Raw genomic sequence first — 21,728 nt, forward strand, 5'->3', positions numbered from 1 at the left:
CTTTCCTACTTATTGGAAAGACAGACAACTAAGCTACCATGCACAAGCCAGGAGATTCCTCAGTTCCAAATCATGACCTCGGACACTATTAGAAGTTTGTCAGATGACAGGTATGGAAGGCAGTGGGGGATTACTACAGGAGGAGTCTAAAAATACTGCAAAGAATAGGAGATAAGAGAAAGCTCAGAAGATTGGTAGAGCATAATTTGGGTGAGTGGAAAGGTCAGAAGAAGTAGTGAAGGATGATCTTAGTTGAACAGAATCAGACACTACAGAGCATTTTATATAGTAAAGAATGTTGGCCCATCTTGAGGCTAATGGAGAGCTATGAAAGGGGATTATGCAGAAAACTGGCCACGACCAAGATAATATTTTGAAAGAGTGTTTTGATTTTAACATGAAAAATGAATTGGAAATTTTTAAGGGGGAGTGCAAACTGTACACAGGGAATACTAGCCAGGAAAGCAGTAATACTGGCTACAGTGGCTGAAAGAATGACTTGGAGTAATGGGAGCAGGACATAAGTGTATGGCCATGAACAAACTGTGGCAGGTGAGGGTAGACTTTACAACACACACACACACACACAGACACACACGTTTGTATCCTGATTAAAGGTTTTCAGGAACTTTATTTTTAAACTTCTAACATGGCTTTAATCTATCCTGTTATCTTTTAGCTGGTATTGGCTCCAGTTCAGAGTTTTATAAAAATGATTTTATTGAAACCCTTCAGCCTAAACCAAACCTTAATCAAAAACATGGTTCCTTCTGATTCTTCCAATGCTAATTTATACAGTAGTAAAAATGCTGTCCTAAATTAGCTTTAATCTTCATTTGTATCATATCATTTACAATTGAGTTAACTTGTTAAATATAATTGATTACAGATTAAGCTTTCTAGGGAATAAAATATACTCTCTCATGTAAAATGACCATAGGGAAAATCAAAGCACTTGATGCAAGCGTATCCTAAGCAGTCTATTTGAGCAAAAGGAAGAGTTTTTCTTTTCTTATATATTCTGTCTATTATTAGGAAAGATCTTTATTTGTGCTTAAATGACCAAAAATGACTATATTCAACTACCAACAACTGGTAGATTGGCATTCAACCCACAGAACAAGAGCTCACCCAAATAACATGTCTTTAAAAAAATTCCATATGCTTGGAAACTCATTGATTGCAATTAAATTTTTAGCAGCATATTGTACTTATTTCTCTTAAGTGAGCAATGGGTTAAGACATTGTAAAAGGACAATATAGTCTTCTGGGAGTATGGCAGAACTTTTATTGACTAGGAGTTTCTTTTTTGTAAAGTTGACCTTCATCCTGATTTTTTCATCTGTTTTTAAATTACATTCCTAAACATTACACAGAAAGAAACGGTCATACTGTTCCTCACTGTCTCCTGCCGTTATGAGGTCCTCAGATGGCCTTGGAAATAATCCTATAATCCCGTGGACAGAAAAGTATTCTAGTGACTCTCAGCTAGATCATTAATCATAATGCAGAATCCACAAATAGAATCATCATTAATCTGTTTCAGTATCCCTTGAGAAATCTGAAATATAAAGTGAGTCACACATAATTAGAAAAATCATATTGCATTTCAGGAGAGGAGGGCAAAGGGCTCTCAATGACAAAGCTACATGTAAAATGAAGAAACCCACTGAGTGCAAGTTTAGCAGTGAAAGAGTACTCGCTTGACTACCCTGCCATGTGCCTGTTTTGTATAGGATGTCAAAAAACAGCCTACAACTATATTTGATAATTAACCAGTAAAAATTTTTTTTATTTATCTGCTCAAAACTTCGAATAACCAAAGAACCAGAATATAGAAGAAAAATATTCTTAAAGTTACCTATAACATTTATGCATGCATCTATAATATGGTGAAAATAGAATTTATGCTTAAATGAATACTATTGACATCAGTTCTATACTTGGATCGAGATACATTTAAAACATTTTTTTAAATTTGAGACAATTAAAAGTTTATAGCTGGTGCAGTTGCAAGAAATAATAAAGATATTTGTGTACCTTTTACCCAGTTTCATCAATTATAACATTTGCAAAACTAAAATAAAATATTACAGCCAGGATATTCACATTGATACAACCCACTGATGTTGTGAGAATTATGTTATTAATGCCTGGTCAACATACCCCAAATTGAGCTAATATCTCCCTCTCCTCATATTGTTCTTCACACTATACTCCCACATTTATGTTTTGGATTCATGGGCAAATAATTTGCCATTTGCTGAGATGATGAATAAAAGAGAAAAATTAGGTACTTGAAGGTGGTGATTAGAGAGAAGAGTCTGAAGATGTTGGGCTGGGGTTCCTGCAAGACCTCCAGCTTGAGGTGTCTGGCAGGTATTTGGCTTGACAACTCTGCAACTCAAATCTGAACTCTGCCACACCTAGCTAGAAAGTAGGTATTATAATTAGGCTAAAGAAGCCAAGAAAAACTTGGCCACCTTTAAAAAAACACACACACACATCAACAGTAGTGGACACATCTCTTCCAGAATACCCCTCTAGAACAACTACTTCCTTTATTTCTCAGGGCTTCTATTTACACCTCTTATTGGCCTCGAGAGTGAAATGTCAAGAATACAAAGATTGATTTGGTTTTGTCTGGGAGTAGAGTTTATTTTAAAGATGCTAACAAATTCAAGTAGTGGCAGAGTATAGTTTCTATAATATAAAATTTCAAACAGCCAGTTACTGTTCTTCCATCCCTTTGAAGGGGCCCAAACTAAACAGCTCCATATTCATTACAAAAGACCTCTGTGGAGTACCTTATTATGCATCATTTAAAGAGTGTAGAAGAACACAAATCCAGGAATCCTTTGGAATTTCAGACTATATAAATAGCCCGTCAGTGAATGACAGCTTAAGCTGTGCTATGCAAAAAGCATGGCAGAGACAATAAATTATTTGAACTGAGTTGGTTTTTCCATATTATTCTAACCCTTGAGCATCATAGGGACAATTTCCCTTTGCTATATTTCTATACTAAAGTCCAAGGGTAATATTTGGAGTGATTTCCCAAGAGCTCCTGTGATGATCTGCATTATTAAAAACGATTATTTCCAACCAGAGGCCATATCTGCCAGCAGCAAGACAGGGGGGAAGCATTGTGTGAGCTCCTGGCTCCAGGAACACTGCTGTAGATCCCGGGATAAAGTGCCAGTGACTTTTTTCACCTGACTGGAGGATTTGGAAATGGTTTTCCTTTGTGTCTGCAATCCACTTTAACAAAATAGTTTCTGTATTTAGTTAAAACCAGAATAACAGAGAAGATGAGGCCTTTGAGAATGGTTGTTTCATCAACTAAGGACTCCTGGCAAACTTTAAACAATGCTGAATTACATTCCTTCTTGATTTTTCTGGCCAAAATAGCATAATGGGTGATACAACATCAGGTAGACTCACCGCTGGATATGGAGTAATAACGTGCAACTAAGATTTGTAGAGATTAGGGAAATTAAATGTGATTTATTAAATGTTAGTTAATACTCATCAGTGCCTCCATCTTTGCTGGGCCTTTCACAGCCTTAGATAAATGTGAAACACCCTTTGGCATTTTCATATCTATCTAAGGCTTTTCCCAGAACATTCTTTACCTGAACCTGGTGTCTAGACTGTGAATGTAATTGGAAGGAAATGTCTAAAGCTGAGAGGAGCAGAGAAAGCTTCCTCCAGAAATCCACTAAGAACCTTACTTTCAGAATAATAACACCCTGATGTCAACTGCTTCCTTCTACTGACTACGTTTCTGCCAATGCCAATCTTGACCTGAAACACTAACTCCCTTCCCCCTCTTTCATAAGAAATCCAAACATATTTAATATATTATTTTTTATAATATTGCAGGTTGGGGAAGGTAGGTAGGTAGGTAACAGCCCACAGCCTACTAATATTTCACTTTAAAAAAGTCTCTTTACCAAACCACAAGGTCATATGACTTCCTACTGCCAGCCACAAGGTCACAATGCTGTAACCATTCTTCCCACTCACTGTTCAGAAGGGTTCCTTCTTCCTTTCACCAACACTGGGTACCAGTCCTAGGGTAATTTTTCTTTTTGAGTTGGAGTCTTGCTCTGTCGCCCAGGCTGGAGGGCGGTGGCGCAATCTCAGCTCACTGCAACCTCTGTCTCCCAAGTTCTAGCAATTCTCCTGCCTCAGCCTCCCAAGTAGCTGGGATTACAGGTGCACGTCGCCACACCCGGCTAATTTTTTTGTATTTTAGTAGAGACGGGGTTTCACTGTGTTTCCCAGGCTGGTCTCAAACTCCTAAGCTCAGGCAGTCCACCCGCCTCGGCCTCCCAAAGTGCTAGGATTACAGGAGTGATCCTAGGGTAACTTTTCAAAAGGTCTTTTGATCAAATCTTATCTTGCCCTACAAAAATATTCTCACATCAGTGTTCAGAAATTCGACTTTTTTCTGTATCATTGGATTAATAATGATGATAATGACCTCAAGCAAAAGAAGGAGAAGAGTATGTCTCCTATTTCATCTTAGAAAGTATTCTATGGAGAAAGCAATGTTGCATAGACAGAAAGTAATATGCTCTGGGATGGGGAAGGAGGCAAGAGTTAGGTTCAGCCAAGGTAAATACAGTTAATGACTCCACAAACAATTGACTAGATCGGACCCTTTCTTGTCACTTTCTGTTACATAGCATTGGGGTATGTTTAAAAAGTTCAGAGAGGGCAGCTATTTATAGAAATTATACAGGAGGTATCTTTATGTTTTCCTATTACCAGTATTTCAAAATGTATACTGCACTTCCCTAAATTAGCACTTCTTCACTCCAAATTGATGTTTCCATTCCCATAAGGATGTATCTAGTTTTAGGTCTTCTATGAAATCCTCTTCATATTCATAAAATAAATATAGGTTATCTTCAGAAAAATTTATAAATACTGAATGTCCATGCTAATTTGAGAAAAACCCTCAATTAGAGACCAAACTACAATACGTAAAGAGAAATATTGCTACAAAGTATTACTTGACAAACATCTCAGAGCACAGTGTACCTATATTTTTATTCCTTCCTTCCTTCTTTCCTTCCTTCCTTTCATTCTTTTTTTGAAATGGATTTTTATTCCGTCCTTCCTTCTTTCCTTACTTCCTTTTATTCCTTTCCTTCTTTCTTTTTTTGAAACGGAGTTTCACTCTTGTTGCCCAGGCTGCAGTGCAATGGTGCGATCTTGGCTCACTGCAACCTCCACCTCCTGGGTTCAAGCGATTCTCCTGCCGCAGCATCCCAGGTAGCTGAAGTTACAGGCATGCGCCGCCACACCCAGCTAATTTTTTTTTTTTTTTTTTTTTTTTTTTTTTGTATTTTTAGTAGAGACGAGGTTTCACCATGTTGGCCCGGTTGGTCTCAAACTCCTGACCTCAGGTGATCCACCCGCCTCAGCCTCCCAAAGTGCTGGGATTACAGGCGTGAGCCACAATACCCGAACTCTGTTTTTTTTTTCTTCTATTTCCCTCCTTCTGAACCTCCCCTCTCTTCCATCCACACAATGAATAAAATAAATTTCTATCATCCTGGAAATCAGGATTATTTTTTGAGAGTCTCATCTCCAGTTTCGAAATATTCATAATTTGCCCAGCAACTATTGATGAAGTTCATAGCTGATTCATCTCCCATCAACATTTCTCATCTCCTCTGTCAGGCTAAAAGTGCCCTTTAGAGAAAATGGTGACTGCTGTAAGCAAGACTGTGCCTCAGTTTGGGAAGAAACAGCAGGTAGGGTCTACAGGAGCCTTGGGCGTTTTCTTTGAAGATCTGTTTTGGGGATGGGATGTTAGTGGAGGCATAGTAATGAAACATTTTGGAATCGGACAAGAAATGAACAGGAAGTTGTTTTAGTCCTGGTTTGCTAAATGACTGCAAGGAGCAAAAAAGGAAAGGAGAGACGGAGAGAAAGTTGGATAGCCATCAAAGGATGATTGCTTAAAAGTTCCTTCCTCCTCTTCCTTTTTATTTCGATTAACTATCGTGGAACTGCCAGCTTTTCCCTGAAATTAACCCTCTGTTACACTACCAAGAACATAGAAGTTCTGTTTAGAGAAGTCGTTCTATGAAGAGTCACTGCTATTTCAGAGAAGGAAAGTGATAAAGGGTAGAGTAGCTAAATGGAGTCAAATGGGGAAAAATGAACGGCAAGAAACAAAGAAGCAAATGAGCTATGTACCAGATTTCTAAATCTGTAGTTTTATTTGAGCATGCAACTAAGATTTTTGAAAAATTTAATTAAAAATTTTATAGAACCTTGGAGTTATAAATTACCTTAGAAACAACAAAATATGACCATTCTCTTTTTCCGCTTACATGAAGAAAATGAATTCCTCACGGATGAAGACATTTGTCCATACATGTCATAACAGTGGTAAGTTTAGACCCTCAACCAGGTCACCTGAATTTTTGAACATAATTTTTTTTTTTTTTTTTTGAGATGGAGTCTCGCTCTGTCATCCAGGCTGGAGTGCGGTGGTGCAATCTGGGCTCACTGCAAGCTCTGCCTCCCAGGTTCACACCATTCTCCTGCCTCTGCCTCCTGAGTAGCTGGGACAACAGGTGCCCACCACCACGCCCAGCTTTTTTTTTTTTTTTTTGTATTTTTAGTAGAGACGGGGTGAATATTTTTATGTACTAGAATCATATAAACAAGTTACTATGTACAAGGCATCTGTCAGTCAATTGACAATATTTATTATGATCACTAATTATTTGAACATTATTCTTAAAAAACAAAATACAGTAAGCTATAAATAACATTGTGATATATTTTAAAATTTAAGTTGCATACATGCAAATAGAAGAAAACAAAGGAAGCCATAATACAAATCAGTGTTCTGACCTCTACATGATGAGCATTCCTTTAAAAAATTGAATAATTGCCATCTCTGTTTTCTTCATGTTTCAATATTTTTTAAACACCTGAATTTCTAGCAAACTTGAAGCACCACATTTTTTTAGTTCAATTAATAGCCAGGAAACCCTGGGTAAGTTCCTTAACCTGTTGTGATGATCAGATGAGGTATTTTATGTTGAAGTACTTAGCCTGGCATCTGGTATATAATCAGTGCAGTGTTAGCTGTTTTTATTAGTAGTAAGCATTTTTTAATGAAAAGAGTAAAAAGGAAAGGGTCACCTATATCCGAAAAAATGTAGGATTTGGCTATAAGCGTCAGTTCACTGTAAGCAACAGCTGGTCTCTTTACAGGGCTTAGGATACAGATTACATAAAATATATATATAGGAAGAGGAAAAGGGTAAAAACTTTCAAAGTTCACCAGTTGTAGCCTACAGCATTTCACTCAAGCTCATTAGGAAGTTTACATTTATAATGTAATCTCTTTGAAACAGATTTGATTTTTTTTTTTTTAGTAAGGATCTTGTAAATTAAAATTTTCCCAGGGGGCTAACCTAATACAAGTTGTTCCAAGAGGTGGAATTCCTTCTGATCAAATATCTCCAAGCAGAAGAAAAATGGTTCACTAAGACTAGTGTACTGGCTTATATAATTAGCAGTGAATATCAGAATACCAGGGGGCAGCACCAGCAATTAATAATACACTTGCCTTCAGAACTGCATTTAGCAAAAGAAAGACATTTAGCCTACATAAAAGAACTGCACAAATTAGCAGTACATTGTCTCAGTCCAGCTGTTGTAAAGTATTACCATATGGCTTTATAGTACACCTTTATTTTACCTTGGAGATTAAAAAGCCTTTTTAAAAAATACTATTTCCTAAGGTTGTTCTCTGCTACACAAAAAATACCAGTACATCTAAACATTTTGGGGAAAATGGCTAACTTATGAAGGTTACAGTTTACACCCTTACCTTTTCCTACTACCTCACCTAGCCAAGATTCCTGTGAATGAAGTCATACTTACATCAAGCAAAGTAATTCAGAAGTGAATTAAATTCTGCTTCCAAACCACAATGCATGCAGAGACACTAGCTGCGGAAAGTGCCATGTAGGGAACAAGAGAGTTCCTGCAGGAGATTTTTCTTTAGTTGAACTCGATATGAAAATGGGGCCCCTCAACAGAGGCAGACTGAAGGTCTTATGAAACAGTGACCAAGCATATTGCCTGGCACCAAATTGACACTTATAGATGATATATGCACCAATAAATACCTTTTTTAAATGACATTGGGATAGAGTCTCATAGGTTTGCTGTCATTTGTAAGGACTATTCAGCTCCACAGGAGCAAAATACTGTTCAGGAAGCCTGGTGATAAAAAATGTAAGATCTGGGAATAAAGCCTTTAGAATCCTGCCACTAAAGGGAGGTAAACTGACTTGAAGCCAATAAGGTAAATGAACAATAAGAGAGTAAGTATTTTTTATGCACTTCTACTAGTGGAAAATTTTATATCCAATGTGATCAAATTTATTGAGCAATTATTTGAAAAATCAGCTGAAGCTAATTATCATCTTTTTAAACAAGGACATACATATCTGGAATATTTTAAAGCATAAATACATGTATATTCTAGCTATATGCTGCTAATGTGGGACAACATCCTTTTCATTGCATAAAGTGGATTTTCAAATTTTTTCTGTAAAGGACTATATATTAAATATTTTAGGTTTTGAGGGCCCTGTTGGGCCTCTGTTGCTGGGCTGCTGCAGATCCTCCTCCTCCACCCCCTTCTGCCTCTTCTTTTTCTCTTTCTTCTTTTTACAACCTTTTAAAATGTAAAAATCATTCTAAGGTCATAGTTCATACAAATACAGGCCTCAGGCCATTTTTGACATAAGCCATAGTTGCTGGCTCCCAGGACATAAGTTCACTGTTGGTGTTCTGTTTTCATCCCTGCATAAATCACATTGATAATCAAGTGTAACTTCCAAATTATTTCTCTTTTAACTGCAAATAAATCATTTAAAGACAAATGCACAGCACTATAAATGTAATACACATTTTTTTCTGATTAAAATTTCCTCTACAACGTTCAACTTAGTTTTCCTAGAAACAATTCTGTTACTTCTTAAATTTCTATTTTATAGGTTTGCCTAGTACTCAAATTGCAAGGATAACCAAAATGGGAATATACAGGTTGGAAACAAACCTATTGTCTCTGGGAAAAAAAAAAAAAAAATCAAAGACAATAAGCAGAAGCAGCAGTGTGGTAATACACTAGTGTGTTAGCTGTGAAGCTTCCGCATGCCCTGGGCATTGATAAGTATGTTTTAGAAAGAGAATGGAAAGCACTGGTAATCCCATGAATCAGTTTAACTGCAAGTGATTCTGGAAACTTATATGGAATTCCTTGGGCACTATATTAAATCTTTACATATGTTTAATGGCCAGAGAGATACCATCCCACAGGATAATAAAAAACTAGCTAACATATATTGCACACTTAATTTGTACCGAGCAGTTTTACATGCATTCTTACTTAATCCTCACCATACCTCTAAGATGTAGGTACAAGTATTAATATCTGACTTCTGATATTTAGTAGCCATGTGACCTTAGCCAAGTTTAGTTTCCTCATCACTTAATAAGAGTAACAGCACCTACATAATACAGTTTCTATTCTTTTTCAAATACTTATTGAATACTGACTACATCATTTAGGCATGGAAAATAAAACAGTATTTAGACCACTGGCTCTCAGTGTAATCACTGGCCCAGCAACATCAGCAACACCTGGAACTTGTTAAAGATGCAAATTATCAGGCTCCACCCTTGATCTACCCAGTAAGAAACTCTGGAGTTGGCACTTGGCAATCTGTTTTAACAAGCCCTTCAGAGAGCTCTGATACAGGTTAAAGTTTGAGATTCACTGGTTTCAAATGGACGGTCCTTAGACTGTAATACACTGTTGTGAGCATTTTTCCAGTTAATACATATATAAGCACTCAGAATTATTCCAGGTACAAACTTGGCAATCATTAAATGTTTGCTATTATTATTATTATTATGACTACTACTAGTACTGATATAATAACTATGAAGTAGGAAATACTAAAAATTTACTTTCATTAGACATAACTTCTATCTATGACATTTAGTAGATATTTACATTATGAATATGGAGGAACATTAATCATAAATAAATGACTCAGGACAAACTTTAAAATATGGTTTTGTAAATTTCAGAGAAGAAAGAGATCATTTAGAAGTTAAAACTCCAAGTGCAACAGGTAATATAAATGACTCTTAAAAGTCCTATACTAAAGAGGGAATTGAACACATTATATAAGGGGCCACGGCTACTCACCTGCACCCAATTGTTGCTACGTGGAAACGCAAGCCCAGCAGTGCCAGATTTTATGATTTTTCAAGTGAAGCTGGAAATCTGGAGTTTTATATAAAATATCCTGCCTTTTAAATATTTAAACCTAATTCAATCTGTGGATCAAATTAAATGTTTCTGTAGGCCACACCTGGCTCTAGAGCCATCAGTTTGGAACTTTTATTTCACCTATTCCTTTTCGTTTTACATGCATACAAATGAGGGCCCAGAGAACTTCAGAAACTTATTTAAGATCACAGTGTCAATGAGGAAGAGAAACGGGAATTTATGACTTTCTTTTCATAATCACAGTGCCTCGTTTAGCCTTTTCCTATTCTGAATGACATTTACCAAAATTGGGTGGGGTAGAGGGGAGGAGGATCAGAGATGAAACTGTACGAAATGAGAAATTACCACACAACGTAGGATTTAATAAGTGTTTATGAGTTAAATTCCAACATGAATTAGAGTCTTTCAAAGATCTAATATTTCAAGTACTCAAGTTCACAGGAGAGTAGCTTTGTTTTTTTTCTTTTACTACACCAACCTGGTCTGATTCTTGGAATAGAGTTTCTGTTTTGTTGAGGAAAATTCATATTGCTTCTTTTTGTCTCTGAATGTTTTCACCATCTTTATTCCTTTTCATTGTCCCTGGTGGCTCAGGCCTTAACACAAAACTTTAAGAATTTTGATTTGTAAATGCTGTGTTTGCATGCAATTGAGAAGAGGCCACTTCATTTGTATGAAAAGAGTTGAAAGACTAGCAGATCCATACAAGGCCAGATTCCATATGAGGCACCTCACACTGCACCCAATATGGCATTTCCAGGCCCCAAGTGAAGTTAAAGTTAGCCATACTATACACCATCATTCAAACTTGTTTAGATTTTTTCTTTTGATTCATGCCTTTGCTGCACTTTGTACATCCTCCTGACCATTCTTAGCAGCTGTAACAACACTTGTGGTATTACCAGTAATTTGCAACTTATCAAACATGATTGAACCTTGTTCTTTTGTGTAAACGAAACAGAACTCTTTGGTTGGCTTTCTTTATACTTTGGACATAGCGTAAAGGAAACGGAGACTATATTTGCATGCCAGACAATGAAACATAACACACAGTGTATACATGCCTTTGACATTGTAATTACTAGCTGTTGTTTAGATTCCATGTATGGTCACTGGCTTTGGCTGTGTTGAAATCAGCTGTATCAACATTTAATCAAAGTCTTATAGATTTTGGTTGTATATTTTTCTAACGTCAAAATAGAAATGCTGAGACTAAAAAATAGGTTGGAAGGAATGGAAATGTGTGTGCAATACATTGCAAAAATAATGAACATTCACGGTGTAATAAATGAAGTTTTTCTGATTTTGTCAGTAATGAAATCAAACATCACATGGAGCTCGTTTAAAATTATGATTATTTCTCTAGAAGTCAGCAACTACTAATTAATTTTGCTTCAGTTTACATTCAAAATAGCCCCCTTTGCAACATATTCTATTTAGGTATTTTGTGATTTAACAAGAAAATTTTTTTTAATTGTAGGATTTTTCTTTTGGCAAAACCATAATATATAACTCTTGAAAATAACATATAGAATATACAACAAATACCATATCATTTAACACCATGCTATGTAATGACATTGAGCACCACAATGTCTAGTAGTACTTTGCTCCTGGGATAAATTTTTACAGATTTATACCTGGGACTTCTAAAGTTTCAAATGCAATATATATATATATATATATATATATATTTTTTTTTGGTGGCAGTGGCTGGGGAGAGAGGTGGGGAAAAAGAGGAAATGATCTGTGGTGCCAAATCCAGGCCTATTGCTCTATGAATTTTTAGAAAACTCCCAAGATAATGGTATTCTCCATCCTTTATTACTCAGATTAATGTCCCTTATTGAATATACAGGGTTCCCATAAAATTTAAGGCTATGAAACCATATACCCATAACAAGTGATGAACATATATTTATTATCTCATATACTACATGATGCTATACCCAGAATTATCTTTCATTTACAGGATCATATAATTCTTATGTACCATATAATGCAACTATGGTATAAATATAATGAATATTAGGTTTTTGTACTCATTAACCAATCGTCATGTACTTTTGATATATAAAGCCCTGGAATAATCACCATAGAAAATATAAAGGTAACTGAACCTGAAATCTGTCTTTCATGAGTTTATAATACCAGAATACATTGCAATTATACAACATAGAAAGCAAGTCATGCAGAAACATGATTGCATTATGTGCTAGATCAGAAAAGAGAAGAATCTCTTCTAGCCATAGTGATCAGGAATGTCCTTATGTGGACTTATATTGAGGAAAGACAAACATGGGACATGTAGGGCTAGAGGGACTACCACTGATGTTCTCTCAAGAAGACAGGGCTGCAAAGCTGAGTTTCAGGAGATGAGGTTTGTGAGTCTACAAACATGATCAGAAACATGATTTAAAACTAGATGAATAACAGGCACGGTGGATCACTCTTGTAATTCCAGCACTTTGGGAGGCCGAGGCAGGAGGATTGCTCGAGCCTGGGAGTTTGAGACCAGAATGAGCAACATAGCAAGACTTCATTTCTACGTAAAAAAATTATTTAAAAAACCAATTAGGTGGGCATGGTGGCATGGGCCTGTAGTCCCAGCTACTTGAGAGCCTGAGGAGGGAGGATCACTTGAGCCCAGAGACTGAGGCTGCAGTGAGTTATGATACCACCACTGCACTCCAGCCTGGGCAGGAGAGTGAGACCATGTCTCAAAAAATAAAAAATAAAATAAAATAATATAAAAATAGATGAATATATGTGAGTAGGACAAATTTAGGGATACAAAAGAAAAATGAAGAAGTTGCTGTAATGATATCTGACAGATTATAAGAGATTGATGTGTGAAAGAGGGGATATAGGAGACAGCTGTAGAATTAACAAAGGAGGCTAGGAAAATATTGTTGATTAAAACATCAAGCTTGCATGAGTTGGGGAGTGGTGGAACAATATTGCAAACACAAAAAGCTCAATGGGGAGGAGAAGTTCAGAAAGAGGTATATGAAATTTACAAATAAAGGAGTCAGCTAGTTGTCATGCTCAGCTAGTACCTGGGAAAAAGAACCGGGCTAGAGATGTACATTCACAAAATAGTTTTCCATTGGTTGAGGAAATTACCAAAGGGTTATAAGGAGTCAAGAATAGAAACTTGAGTAAAAATTAGAAGGTCCAAAAACATTTGTTGTTGAACGTTCCAGACCCAGAGAAAGAAAAAGAAGACATATAGAAGTCAACATAAGAGATGTTCAAGGAAAGCTTGGTTTTAACAACATTAAATTTTTTAGAGAATATGGGACGATGTGGACCAAAAACAGTTTGTAAGTAAGAAATTATTGCAAGTTTTTGCAAGGTGGCTTAATTTTTTTTCTTAGCTTGCTAGACAGAAACCAATGCAAAAATAAGTAATGGAAAAACAGAAATAGTAAAAACACAAGGATAGACGTTTTTAGGTAAATTGTAGCGTGGAAACACCAAGAAAATCCTTTTGCCATTCTCCATTAATGTACTTAAATATCCCCTTTTATAGAAGAGCATGTTAAACACCCGCAACAATCATAAACTAAAATCTGTTTGCCACAGACTGTGTAGGATTCTTCAATAACAAATGAGCACATGCCTCTAAAAGTGATTTTAAAATAAAAAGCACAATTTCAATCTATGAACTATTATTGTCATCATCCTCACAATAAACTGATCCACAAGGCAGCTAGCCTACTTAGGCTGTTCTCTAACTTCAAAGTTAAATAAATGGGCCTTAAAAGCAGCCCTTAAGACTGGGTAAGGATTAGCAAATTAAACTTGGAGATGAGTCAAATGTACTTTAACTATAAAGACATTAAGAGAGGCTTGTCTGTGGCATAGAGGGTCAGTAGGATACAGAAAATGTTGCTTCTTGTTTGCTTTAATTGAACAAGACTCAGTTATATTTTAGACTGAAAAGAAGGATCCTTTAGAAAGACAGCTGGTATAGAGGAATACTTGATGGAACTAAGTCTCTTAGGATATAAGAAAAAGGAACCAATGGGCACTATTTGAAATCTCACATTTGGAAAAGGAGTCTATTTCTTATTCTGATGCAAGATAGAAAAAACCATGATGGTGAGACAGTCTAAAAATGAATACAGAAGTTGTATAATTATATGTGCATATGAAAATTTGGTTTTAGAGTTCAATATAATTCTAGGTAAAATTAAATCCACAGCACACCAATTTTTAAAAAATCAAATCTCTTGGTAACATTTCAAAATATTAAATTCTGTATTTAACTCAACAAAATTCTAATCTTAGTATAAAACATAGCTAGCTTTTGTACTTTGGACTCTATATGAATAATGTTAATCACTTGATGCTTAGCCAAAAACTACTATCTGGGGCTGCTGTGGACTGGCTTTTTATGCTGGCAAAGATCCTCAAAGCAAGGGAGCAATTTAGCAGGAAGCCTGACTTATTATTCATTCTCAGTTTTTACATCCTTTTTTTCTAGGGACAGGCGAAGTTTACCAATAGTCTCTAAATACAGAGACAAATATAAATATATAAATTTATACAAATATATAAACAAAATATGCTTCCTATTAATCCTACTAATGAGAAGTAAAATGCCTGAATTTTATAAAGGCAGATGTTAGCAACAATTTTACAGCTGCTCCATTGGACTCTGAATGAGACATCATTTGTCAATACATAAAAATAACGATGCTGGTGAGGTTGCAGAGAAAAGGAAAGACTTATACACTGCTGGTGGGGAGGTAAATTAGTTCGGCCATTGCGGAAAGCAGTATATCGATTCCTTAAAAAACTTAAAACAGAATTACCATTTCACCTGGCAGTCCCATTATTAGGTATATCCCAAGGGAATATAAATTGTTCTGCCATAAGGACACATGCATGTGCATGTCCACTGCAGTGCTGTTCACAGTAACAAAAACATGGTATCAGTCTAAATGCCTATCAACAGTAGATGAGATGAAGAAAATGTGGTATACATACACCATGGAATACTATGCGGTCACAAAAAAAGAATGAGATCCTGTTCTTCACAAGAACGTGGATGGAGCAAGAGGGCATTATTCTAAGCAAACTAATGCAGGAACAGAAAACCAAATACCACATGTTCTCACTTATAAGTAGGAGCTAAACCATAGGAACACATGGACACAAAAAGGGGAAAAACAGACACTGGGGCCTACTTGAGGGTGAAGAGTGGGAGGAGGGAGAGGATAAGAAAAAAATATCTACCTAGTACTATCTTTATTACCTGGGAGACAAAATAATCTGTGAACCAGACCACTGTGAAAGGCAGTTTACCTATATAACAAGCCTGCATATGTATTCCTGAACCTAAAATAAAAGTTTTTAAAAATTGGTAGAGATTAGAGAGCCCACACATGAGGCAAAATGGAACAGCTGTGAGCCCCTTTGGGAGAGAATTAAAACACGACTTTTTAACTTCCAGAGATTTCAAAGGCTATCTTTGTTTTCTGTAAATGGGAAATGATTTTTCAAATCAACAATGCTTCCTTGTAGTAGTAGCAAAACACTTTCTAAAGAGGACTTCTCTATAGGATAAAGTCTTCTTTTTATTTAATCAGAAGACTTGGGGTGTTTTGAGATATGACAGGAGTTGTCCTGGCTAAAGCAACTCAAAGGCAAACACAGAGCTGCACTGGTAACTGTTACTCTAAGACATAAGAAGACATCTGTGCAGAAAACATTGTAACAGTCCTTGAAGTGTTTTTGAATGATGGCAAAAGTCAGCACTATGTCTTTTTAATCTCATAGAGAGAGAGAAAAAAAGAATGACAAGTAACAGCACCCAGATCACCCTTTGAGGAGATAACATTGACTTGAAATTGCTCTAGACAGAGGAACTCTTGTCTAGAAGTTGAAGGTTTTAAGCCTTTAGTTGTATGCTCACAGGAACAAAACCAATGGTTACTTAGTTTAGAAATTATTCATTCAACACATAGTATTGACACCAACTCTGTGCCTGATGCAAGAGTTGGGAATATAACAGTAAACAAAATATAGAAATCTCTACTCTCACTGAGGTTACATTTTAAGATAACAGACTCAATAACCAGAGTAAGCAGGTAGATATTGTCTGGTTGGGGTGCATAAGTGTTTTGGAGAATCAAATCCAAGAAGAGAGATGAGGGAGGATGGCCTAACAGAGAAGGAATTGAGACCTGAAGACAATGAAGGAATGAGCCATGTGAAAATCTGGAGGGTTCTCCAGGGGAACAGAACTGAAAGTACGAAGGCTTTAAGGCATAAATATGCCTGGCAGGTTTGTGAAAAAAGCAGAGGCCAAGGCTGCTGAAACAGAACAAGCAAGGAGAGAAGGACTGGGAATAAAATCATAGGAACAGTTTGTAGTTCCTTGTGGTCCATTGGAAACACATTGGCTTTTACTCTTTGTGAAATGGAGAGTTACTGAAGAATGTATAAAATGATGTGGTATTCTAGGAATCGCTGCCTGCTCTAGTGAAAATAGGAAAGGAAATCAAGAGCAGAAAGCAGGGAGACCCACGATGAGGCTATTACAATAATCCAGGTGAGAGATGATGGTGGATCAGACTAGGATGGCGGCTGTAGAAATGAAGAAATGTGATTGGGTTCCAGATGTATTTTAAGTAAAGTGCTGACAAGATGTCTTGAAGGATTTGATGTGAGGTATGAAAGAAAGAGGAATCGGGAATGATCCCAATAGTTTTGGTCTAAGCAACTGTAAAAATAAAATTACCATTTGCAGAGATGAGTAAGACAGAAGCAAAAGATGATTTGGAGTGATGGAAAATGTCAGTAATTTACTTGTAGGCACATTAAGTTTGAGAGATGCCCATTTTACATCCAAAGGAAGATGGTGTGGGGGTAGCAGGATTTAAGATTTCAGAGTTCAGGAGAGAAGTTTAGGATGGAGATACAAATCCTGAAGTCGTAGGCATACATGTGGTATTAGATCCCTTAGCAATGATTTAATAAGGGATTTAGTGTAGATGCAGAAAGGAAGAGGACCCATGATTAGGCTTCAGAGATGAGAAGGAAATAGCAAAAGGGCGTGAAGAGAAAATGGCTACAGTAATTGAAGACAAGAAGAGCGTGGGTCTTAGACACCCAGAGATACATAAGTTATAACAGGAGTGCTTCACGACAATGACAAAATCAGTATTCAGAATAACCATTGGAAATTTAATGGTGAGGTCAGTGGTGGCCTTAGTAAGAGCAGTTTCAGGGGAAGTGGAAGAATAAAAGCTTGGTTAGGGTAAACGAGAGAGAAAATGGATGGAAAGCTGTCGACTAAGTATAGAAAGCTCTTTCAAGTACATTTCCTATCAAAGTAAGGAGAGAAAGAGATGCTCAAAGAGGGATGTGTCAAGAAATTTTAGTTTTTTTTAAGACAAAAAAAACATGTTTGTATGCTGATAGAAAAAATCTAGTAGAAAGGCTAAACTTGATGATACAGGAGCAAAACAGAAATGCTGTCATGACGTTCTGGAGTAAGTCAGAGAGGTTGGGATATAGTGCACAAGCGAAAGATTTAGCCTTTGTCAAGAGCACAATTTATCTAGTGAAATAGGAAAACCAGAGTAGAGGCCAAGATGCAGGTGGAGAAGGACGTAGTGGTGGAACAAATGGAAATTCTCTTCTGACAGATTTTATTTCCTTAGTAGAAAGGAAGGAGTCATCAGTTAAGATTGAGTATGGGAGATGAGGTGTTGGGGGTTTACATGGAGAAGAAAAAGCATGGAGAGTCATCTAGAAGGGTAGGAATGGAAATGGGTTAGGGAAATAATTGCTGTAATTCATTAACAGTCCAGCTGAGTTTGGTAATCATAAAATTAAAGTGTGACTATTTTTGTCTTTATTTTCTAGCCCCCTTCAATCAGCTGCTTGGGTACATCCACAGAATTTACAGAGAGTTGGATTCAAGCCAAACTTTACATGTTCAAGTGGTTAAAAATATTGACTTCACTTTTATTTTTCAATTGTATCATCATGAAAACGTGGTACATATGAAATGTTCGTGATCATCAACAGTGCTAAATTACCCCAGCTCTAATGCCTAATTTTTTATGCTGTACATAGATTTGCCTACGTATATTGATATAAATTGTTTCACAATATAGTATGGCTTTAAACCATGGGTCAGCAAATTTTTTTTATAAAGGGCTCAATAGTCCACATATTAGGTGTTGTGGGCTATATGGTCTCTGTCAGGTATTCAATAGCTATTAATAAAATATTTAGATAAACTTAAAATTTGTGAAAGCATCTACAAGTGTGCCTGGCATTAACAAAGATAATTAGAACATTTTCCTTCAGTGGAATGTATAGTTGGAATCCTTGATGTCCAAGGGGTAATATACAAATCAACAGGATCAGCTTCACCTGGGAACTCATTAGAAATGCAGAATCACAGGCTTCCCATCCTGTCTTATTAAGGAGTTTGCGTTTTAAAAAGAGCCCTATGTGGTTGTATGCACATTAAAGTTTGAGAGCTTTAGTTCAGAAAGCAAGACTAGGATTTTCCATATGTGGAATAAAATAACCTGTAACAAATATCACAAAGTTAACAAAAACTGGAATAATATGAAGCAAAACAAGAGAGAAATAAGAAAAGAAGAGGAGGGAATTCATTTCCTGATCAGATGTCCATCAAACAATAAATGGATAAATAAAATGTGGTATATCCATAAAATTGAATATTATTCACCCATAGATGAATCTTGAAAATATGCCTAGTGAAAGAAGCCAGTCACAAATGGCCACACATTTTATTTCCAATTATATGAAACGCCCAGAATAGGCAAATCCATAAAGACAGAAAATAGATTAGTAGTTGCCAGGAGCTAGAAAGAGGGAAGAATGGGAAGTGATGGCTAACGGGTATGGGGTTTCTTTTCTGGGTGACGAACGTGTTCTGGAATGAGATAATGATAATGGTTGCACAACTGTGAATAAAAGCTAAAACCCACTGACATGTACACTTTAAAATAGTGAATATCATGGTATGCAAATTATATCCCAATTTTTAACATTCAAAGAATTGAAAAATGGAGACAATAATTTAAAAAGTGATGAAAGATTTCCTCCCATGGCAATTTTGTGGCAATTGTGTTTAAAGAGTTCAAGAATTTTAGGAAGGAGAGATGAGCAGAGACTGCCGTTCCTATAAAACTGATTGAAACAAATATCTATAATCAGAAGGAGTTTTTCTTTAGACTTTAGGTGAGTTTGATAAGGATGAAAAACTGCAGAGAAATTGGTTTTCCAGTGTACCTAAAGTAACCTACCTTGGGCCAAGTTGGCAGGAAGTTTGCTGGCAACTACTCCTGAAAGAAAGAGAGGGAGGGAGAGAGAATTTGCAAGTTTGGTATGTTACACTGAATGTAACTTGAGTATCTTCCTGTATTAACTAACACCACAGATCTCTGCCACTAACCCCACAACACCACACCCTGTAGCCACAAACAGCCTTCAAGTTTTTCCTCCCCGCCTTCATAACCGTCTTAAGCCCAACCACATAATCTGAATTGGAAGATTTAAGTTGTTTGTATATGCTCCAAAAGGAATCCCAACTGTTTGAGTGTTTCACATACTTCGGAGTCAGTAATCACACAGCCTGGGTGATGACTGAATGAGTCACACTGAGGAAAACACAGACTGAAGTTGAATCTGGACTACAATTTGCAGATGTGCCCTCACACCCACTCAAAATGGGAGTCTCCACTTATTTAAAGCCTCTAACTGTAACTTAGTACCATTCTCTTATACTGAAAATTTACAAAACCCACAGATTTTCTTTTTTTTTTTTTATTATACTTTAGGGTTTTAGGGTACATGTGCACAATGTGCAGATTTGTTACATATGTATCCATGTGCCATGTTGATTTCCTGCACCCATTAACTCGTCATTTAGCATTAGGTGTATCTCCTAATGCTGTCCCTCCCCCCTCCCCCCACCCCACAACAGTCCCCAGAGTGTGATGTTCCCCTTCCTGCGTCCATGAGTTCTCATTGTTCAATTCCCACCTATGAGTGAGAACATGCGGTGTTTGAAAACCCACAGATTTTCTGAGCTGAAAATTAATTTTCAAATAAAGCTGAAAGTAGCAAATTCTTTACATTTTGAAAAATATATATAAAGAGAGCAGTGAGTGCATTAGTTACTAATAATTAGTAAGCTGTGATTTTTAAGGTTTTTAAGGATAATTTTCATTTTAAAGTCAATAACATCAAGCTTATCTATTAAGGAGCAAATCTTAATTCTTCTTTTCCTGCACCCACAGTAAAATGATAGTGGTAGGACAGCATATAATCACTTTCACAAACAAAACCTAACTTCCTAAAAAATTCCAGTTTGGGCCGGGCGCGGTGGCTCATGCCTGTAATCCCAGCGCTTTGGGAGGCTGAGGATGATGCATCACGAGGTCAGGAGATCGAGACCATCCTGGCTAACACGGTGAAACCCCATCACTATTAAAAAAAAAAAAATACAAAAAGTTAGCTGGGCGTGGTGGTGGACACCTGTAGTCCCAGCTACTCGGGAGGCTAAGGCAGGAGAATGGCATGAACCCGGGAGGCAGAGCTTGCAGTAAGCCAAGATGGCGCCACTGCACTCCAGCCTGGGCAACAGAGCGAGATTCCGTCTCAAAAAAAAAAAATAAAATAAAAAAATTCCATTTTGGATTAACTCAATAATATAGTTAACTCATTTTGTAAGAATGAACATAGAATGAGCAATGGGACTTAGAAATAAAACAGATTATAGGCCAGGTGTGGGTGGCTCATGCCTACAATCCCAGCATTTTGGGAGGCTGAGGCAGGCAGGCTTGAGCCCAGGGTTCGAGACCAGTCTGAGAAACATGAGGAAACCCTGTTTCTACAAAAAATACAAAAATTAGCTGGGCTTGGTGGCAAGTACATGTGGTCCTAGCTACTTGGGAGGCTAAAGTGGGAGGATTGCTTGAGCCCAGGAGGTCAAAGCTGCAGTGAGCCGAGATTGTGCTACTGCACTGCACTCTAGCCTAGATGACACAGCAAGCCCCTATCTCAAAAAATAAATAAATAAAAGATTATAATCTTTTAGGGAAATTTTGTTAAAGTCTCTTTTAGTCATAGTATGTTTATCATAGTTCAATAACTTTAGAAGAAAAAGTTGCACTATACCTCTGTATACTCTTCTCGAGGGCTGGTTCTTATGCCAGTGAAGCAGTAAGTAAATGTTATCATCTCCAATGAAGAGAAGAGAAAGAGTAGATATTAAAGCTTAGAATATAACTCTAACGTGGAATGCCAAATACATTTCATCATTTGAACCAAGAACTTAATGGTGGCTGCCTTGAACAAGGACTTGAGGAAG

At 36.8% G+C, this 21,728-nt stretch overlaps 1 long non-coding RNA gene across 1 annotated transcript; it reads right to left on the reverse strand.

Annotated features, from left to right (window-relative positions):
• Nucleotides 1–1,454: 1,454 nt before the first annotated feature.
• Nucleotides 1,455–21,581, reverse strand: LOC129479423 (uncharacterized). The gene is made up of 3 exons (XR_008656674.1): nucleotides 21,536–21,581; nucleotides 19,660–19,698; nucleotides 1,455–1,561 (listed from the first exon to the last, which is right to left on the reverse strand). It is a non-coding gene; the product is annotated as an uncharacterized lncRNA (long non-coding RNA).
• Nucleotides 21,582–21,728: the final 147 nt, after the last annotated feature.

Source organism: Symphalangus syndactylus, chromosome 3 (genome assembly GCF_028878055.3).
Source record: "Symphalangus syndactylus isolate Jambi chromosome 3, NHGRI_mSymSyn1-v2.1_pri, whole genome shotgun sequence".
Classification (NCBI taxonomy): Eukaryota; Metazoa; Chordata; class Mammalia; order Primates; family Hylobatidae; genus Symphalangus; species Symphalangus syndactylus.